The sequence below is a fragment of the Thamnophis elegans genome, chromosome 3, assembly GCF_009769535.1.
Source record: "Thamnophis elegans isolate rThaEle1 chromosome 3, rThaEle1.pri, whole genome shotgun sequence".
Taxonomy (NCBI): Eukaryota; Metazoa; Chordata; class Lepidosauria; order Squamata; family Colubridae; genus Thamnophis; species Thamnophis elegans.
This window is the reverse complement of record NC_045543.1, coordinates 91,238,754-91,245,896: the sequence shown is the minus strand read 5'-3', so window position 1 is coordinate 91,245,896 and position 7,143 is coordinate 91,238,754.

The following is a 7,143-nucleotide window of genomic DNA, read 5'->3' as shown; positions in this document are numbered from 1 at the left end:
ACTGTGGGGGTCTGTATGGGTAAAAAATGATAATGGCATGAATTAAAAGTAGTCCTTGACTTACAAGTTCATTTAATGACTGTTCAACGTCACAACAGCACTGAAAAAGGGACTTATGACCATTTTCACACTTACACCTGTTGCAGCATCCCCATGGTCACTAGATCAAAATTCAGATGCTGGGCAAGTGGTTCATACTTATGCAGATTTCAGTATCCCGGGATCATGGGATCACCTTTTGTGACCTTGAGAAGCAAAATCAACGGGGAAGCCAGATTCACTTAACAACCAGGTTACTAACTTAACTGCATTCACTTAACAACTGTGGCAAGAAAAGTGGGACAAATTTAATAAACGAAGTTTTTACTTAGCAACATATATTTTGGGCTCAATTATAACCTGAGGACTACCTGTGCCATAGAAAGATCCTCACATTCTAGGTATAAGTCCATAGAGTTGGTCATGATTTCTACCTGCTCAACAAAAGGTTAAGAGTGAGTCCATGAGGAAACTTAAGTCATGAGCCTGCTTTATGAGGGATAATGCCTGCCCTAGAGCAAGACAGGGGTGGGTTTCAAATTTTTTTACTATTGGTTTTGTGGGTGTGGCTAGGTGTGGGGGACATGTTACTGAGTGGGCATGACCAATTTAACATCACTCACACCCACGCCGTCACATGGCTCCCACCTAGCCATGCCCACAGAACCGTGAAAATTTGTTTTACCAGCTGGGAGGCTGGCAAAGACGCCTCCCTTTCCCTGCCGCCTGCGGCTCTCAAAGGAAGGGAAGCAAGCCCGGGCAGCATCTCTGCCTCCTTCCTCCGAGAGCTGGCTCATGGGACAGCCAGCATCTCCCACCGCAGCACCCTTCCCTCTGCCAGCAGGGCACCTCCCATTTTGCCTCCCACGAGACTGAGTGCAGTGGGACCTACAGCAAGGATACGTCCATGTCTACTATTACTATTACCACCACCAGCAACAGTGAGGTAGCGGTGGCAGCGACTCTCTGCTTCTGTGGGCGTGGCTGCTTTCTGCTCGCTCTGCTTTGCAACCTGGAGACCACTGCCACTGAAGTGGCACTTCGCTTGCTGCAGCTCGGACACTGGAGAGGAGGGAGTAGTACTGTATAGATTTGGGGGAAGGCGGCTGGGGGCTCCTTTGACCCCTAAAGTACAGGAGGAGGCAGATGATTTGTTCGTACAACCAATCATTCACCACTCCTCTTCTTTAGGGGTCAGCAGAGCCTCGGCTGTGGTGGCCCAGTCCTGGCTACTTTTCCCCAAACCTGGACAGTGCTACTCCTGTCTCCCTGGTGTCTGAGCTGCAGCAAGCGAAGCGCCACTTCAGTGGCGGTGGTCTCCAGGTTGCAAAGCACAAGGAGCAGAGAGCAGCCACGCCCACAGCTTTTCTCGGCAGGAAAGAAGAGGTGCTGCCTGAGCCCATGGAGCCAGTCTCTGGTGGGAAGTTTAACCCCAATACCAGTTGGGAGAAGGCCCCAAAGCAATTGAGGGCCCCCAACCGCTTGGGAGCTGGAGAGGCTGCACCTGGCTCTCGGAGGAAGGAGGAAACGTTGCTTCCCTTACTGCTTGTCTCCCACTTGCTCGCCGCTTTCCCGTAAAGGGCCTCGGGAGGCTTTGCTGAGCCGTCCCAGAGCTGCATGGAGGCTTCTCCACTGGGAAACCCAATGAGCCGCTCCCATGAGAGGGTCATCCTTGTTCACCGGGCAGCCTTTTCAGGAGCATCAAGCTCAGCCTCGCCCAGCTCCCTTTTTAAGTTGGGAAGTGGTGCTTTGCCCCCATGATGCTGCAGAAGCCCAGGCTGGGGCGCTTTGTGCAGGCTCGGAGGCAGGAAGACTCCTGGTGCCGGTTCCTTCAAGCGGGGGTCCCTTGAAGCACAGCCCAAACTTGCACCAGGGCGGGCAGGGGGCCTCTGGCCACCTCCCACTCTGGGGAGTTCCGTGTCCCATTGCAGGCCCCAGGGTGGCCTCGATCCCTACTTCCAGTCCTGCACCTCCCCGCCACCCACTGACCTGGGACGCTCCTAGCACTGCTGGGCGGCCACTCCTTCGCACCCCGTTCCCGGCTGCAGTTGGCCCTTTTGCGACCCAGCTTTCCCTTGGCACCCCTTCCCAGCCGGGAGACCCTCCGGGACAGCCCCACCGCCCTGGCTGCGTCTGTCCAAGCGCTGGGTCGGTCAGCATCCCATGCGCCGCTGCCATGTGACCTTTATAAACAGAAATTAACCATCTTCACTCAAACTTTCCATTTCAATGAGAAGTTTTTCTAAAATTTCTTAAGTTCTCATTGAAATGGAAAGTTTAAAAGACAGTTAATTTGTTTATAAATAGGCTGCCAGCCAGGAAAGCATCCCCGGAAGCTGAGCGGTCTGAGCACGGCTTCACAGGATGAAAAGGAATCTGGGCCCCTCCCTGGCCAGAGCGGTCACATAATGGCGGCACGCGGGTTGCTGACCAACCCAGAGCCCGCCCGGACACGTCCAGAGCAACAGGGCTGTCCTGGAGTCTCTCGGCTGGGAAGGGGTACCAGGAAAGCAGGGCTGCTGAAGGGCCAACTGCCGCCAGTAATGGGGCACAAAGGAATGATCTGAAGAGTTTGGGGACCTCTGCACTAAAGACCCAAATCTGGACCAGCAATAATCATGTGCCTAAAGTTCAGCTTCAGCCTGTTTTGTCCTATTCACTCTGTCATAGCCTCTTGGCATTAAGATAAGACAACTGCAGCCATCACAGGTCCAGGCTGGGGTACCAAGGTACAGATGGACATCAAAAGCATACTCATGATCCCAAATTCCAAACTGATGCATGACCTTTTCCAGCAGCTTCATAGATATTAAGCTATATGAAGGAAATAATTAAAACTTGTGGCACTAGGTTCAATGTGCAAGTTTATACTTGAATATTTTTACACTATGTAAACATTAAAATACTCTAATTCTAAAATCAAAGGAATGCAATTTACAAAACACTGCATCCATTAAAAATTTAAGGTGTTGTCATTCATCTTTAAAACTTCTAAATAAGTTTTTAGAACACTTTATTTGAAGATTACAACAAAGTAGTATGATTGTTACTATCATTATATTATTTTGTGCCAAGTAAAAAAAGTCTTTTTGGCCTAAGGATAGTATTAGGCTAAATAATATTTATCTGATGTTGCTGTTTATTTTCTGCCATTTAATCCTAATATTTTAATGTGATTTAATTAAAATTTTAATATATTATGTAAACCTAGTGAGAGATGATTATAATCATAATACTGTTAAACTTGGTACTAAATAATATTAATAATCCCATAAAAAGATTTAAAGATTTTATAGATATGATCTTCATATGAATCGTCTTATATCTCAGTATGACTAAACATTCACAGAATATACTCATAGAACACAGATGCATTTCATCAACATATTTAACTTACTTTTGGGGGAAAATACAGAAACACATTGAAAAGCAAGTCAATGCATGATTTGATGCTTGTTTTTCTTTCACCAATGTTTATCAGAACTGTTTACTAGCAAAAGTGGATTAAAAGAGCAGTGATTATACAATCACTTTTGTATGAGCTGAAAAGGTGCCAAGGTGCAGCTAATCCATGTGATTTTGAGTGAATTCTCACATAATTTTAAAAATGCTGTTATGCAGGTTTAGTTAAAACAAAATGCTAAAGTTGGATGAAGAATACATGTATATCTGGATGATATTATTGCTTCTCAGAAAGAGATAAGTACAGTATTCTGGATTAATTCAGTTACAGAAGTGGAAGAAACAAATTAGGCCATTCTATTTAATTATATATTTTGGCATACCATCTTTCTCCTCAATAATACATACATTATGAGACATAAAGCAGAGATATTGTTGTGTCTCCCTCCCACCCAACAAAAAATATCTGTACAAATTAAAGAGACTTTTCATCTTAAAGAAATATGTGAGAGACCTGGAAAAAAAGCAAAACTTGTTTTTAAAGACAAAAAGAAACAATGTTCATTTTATTGCAGCTCAGGCTCAGCTGGCCTGGATATATCATTTACTTCACATTTTTGAACCACCCATCTTCCTCAGAGAATTATGAACTGGATTTCATTTCTATTCTTTTCCAGTACACATGAGATCATCTAATAAATCCTACTTTTTAAGAAATCTTGTTTAAAAAAGAAATACCGTATTTTTCAGACCATAAGATGCTCCAGACTATAACACACAAAACTTTTGGGGAAGAAAACAAGAAAAAAGAAATCTGTCTCTGCCTCCCAGCAATTTGCCCCCTTGTTGCAAACAGCAAGGTCAGCTTCAGGACAGCCTGATTTAGCACGAGCAGCTGATTGGTGGTTGGATCTGCCTCCCGAATACCGCCAATCAGCTGTTCCAGGCTGTGGGGATCACTGCCACCCATCAGCACCGTCGCAGCCCATCAATGCTGCCACCTATCTCTGCCTCCGCGCATCCTGTTTTCGGTCCATGGATGCGCGGAGGCCAAAAATGGGGCATGTGGAGGCAGCAATAGGTGGCAGTGCTGATGGGCAGTGACAATGCTGATGGGCAGCAGTGATCCACGCAGCCTGGAACAGCTGATTGGCAGTATTCCGGGAGGCAGATCCAATGAACAGCTGCTCATGCTAAATCAGGCTGTGCTGAAGCTGACCAGGCTTTTTGCCATTTGCTGCAAGGAGGCAAATTGCTGAAAGCCCCCCCCCCCGAAAGGTGGGGGTTCGTGGGGCTTCGGCAACATTTACTCTATAAGATGCACAGACATTTCCACCCACTTTTTTGGGGGTGGGGTGGGGTGGAAGTGTCCGAAAAGTATGGGTAAATTCTAATACGATTACATAAGAATAAGCTCTTTTAAATTCAGGAGCATTATATAAGAAAGAGTTTCAAATAGATATAGTATTGCCAGTGACTCCAAAATTGCAAGAACTTGAGAATTTAGGACCAGTTTGAAAGATCAGAGGCAAAACATCTTAGGGAAAAAACACATAAACATAAGATGCAACTTTTAGAAAATTAGGAACAAAATAAGAAAAATGTCAGACTTGAAAGAATGAATGAGAATAAAAATAAAGAATGAGAAAAAGTAAAGGCTAAATAGAGCTAGTGCGGTCTAGTGGTTAAATCACCAAGCTAAAAATTGGGAGACTCTGAATTCTTGTCCCATTTTAGGCATGCAGAGGCTGGTTGATTTTGAGCCAGCCATTCTCTCTCATCCCAACCTGCATTACGGAATTACAGTTGTGGGGAAAATAGGAGGAGAAAAGAATATTAGGACGTTCACTATATCAAGTTGTTCATAAGAAACAAGGGTGAGCTATTTTTTTTAAAAGCAGATTAACCCTGTATTCACCTCAAGATCAAAGAGATTAAACATGAAAAACTTAGTTCTTTTAGGCAAAAATTATAATAGCGAAGTCATCATTTCTGCAAAGGAAGAATCACCCTGTTGCAAGCTTTAGTTTCAGCATCATGCAATCATCTAATTCAATAAATTATAATTTTATCAAGAATTGAAGAACAGCAAAATAGGGAAAAAAGCTTTGATACATTTTATGTTTTGTTTTGCCTTTAAACACATTGGTGTCCTGGCATGTCAAAAAGGATTGTTAATTTTTCTCTTAATGCTAGTCATGTAGAAAAGTGTTTTCCCCACCCAATTCTTAATTCTGGAAGAGTGGCATTCTATTGTCACTTCAGAGCAAACAAGCATAGACTCATCATCACAAATATCTAACGTATTTGTAATATTTAGTTCCAATCTATATTTTTCAGGGAGAAGTCTAATTGAAAAAATGAGATTGCTTCTGAACAGACAATTGTAGAATTATGTGTCTTAGCAATTAATTAATTGCATATCAGCACAATCATGTACAGCAGCCTGATAATATTTTGATATTTACTCAGCAATATGGTAATTTTATACTAGAGATATTTATGTTAACATTTTTAAACTGCCAAGATATGAGAAACACATTAGCTGTGTATTCCAAAAATGAGTAAAAAAATAACTATATTGTTGAACGGAGCCACATAGTTAACTATTTGGAAAACAAATGTATTAATTTGGCTGAATTACCCATGAACACATTCTCAGATGTAGTTTACACATAACACTTAAGCCAAAAAGACGCAACCTAAGGCCTCAGAGATCCCATTTAAAATCTACAATCTGTTTCAGACATTTCTACTAATTGTAATTTTTAATCTGACTAGAGAAAATTCCAAAAATGGAAGAAACCATAATTTAAACTCAATTTAAATGTTAATTACCGTAAAATCCTTTTTTTTTTTTTGCTCAGGAACTATTTATTTTGGGATGCAGCCCACATGCCTTCAAAGGTCAATAGCAGACATTAGCTCACAAAATGTTCATATTTTTTTCAGTCACTGGATTTGCATGTAACTGACCACGTATGAAACCCATGGCTAGTCAACCAAATTTCTGGCTTAAGTTTGCTGTGTGAAGTTAGCCAATTGTGCAACTCAGCAAGTAATCCTTACTGCCATGCATAACCTCAGGCTAAGCTTGGCTTCAAAACTACATATTAAGCCATTATTCGCTTTAGTGTATAAATCATGACAGACTGGCTTCACGTTCGGCCACAAAAACCTGACTAGCAATTCACAGCGGTTGGGATCACACCACAGTAAAGCCACAAAAAAACCCCAACCCAGCTGTTGCTTAATGAGCTGGGTCAACACACAGGCTTTCAAAGAGTCACGATTCAACCACCCAAGCCTGCCCAGCCTTAATATGAAAAGGAAACTCAAGCAAAATCAATCAACAACTCCGGTTTACACGCTGGGGCAGTCGAGCACCCCCTTTTTGACAGAGCGTATTTCCCTGGCTATCTGCGACGAATAAGGCTGCTATGTAGGAGCATTAATGAGAAGGAGAAACTCAACACCGCGGCAGCAGCTGGGAAGAAAAACAAGACCGAAGAATACAAGGGCGACCCTCGCTTCCTTCTCTTCCTCTGAGCAAATCCTAGCCGGGGCGGGGGGGGGAGGGGATGCAGCAGCAAAGGACGGCGGTAGCGCGAGCCCAGCAACGCGCGCGGCCGCACTAAGGTGGGCGGTGGAGCGGGGAAAGCGCGCGCGCCACTATCTCGCTGACAGTTGCAAATCTGCGCG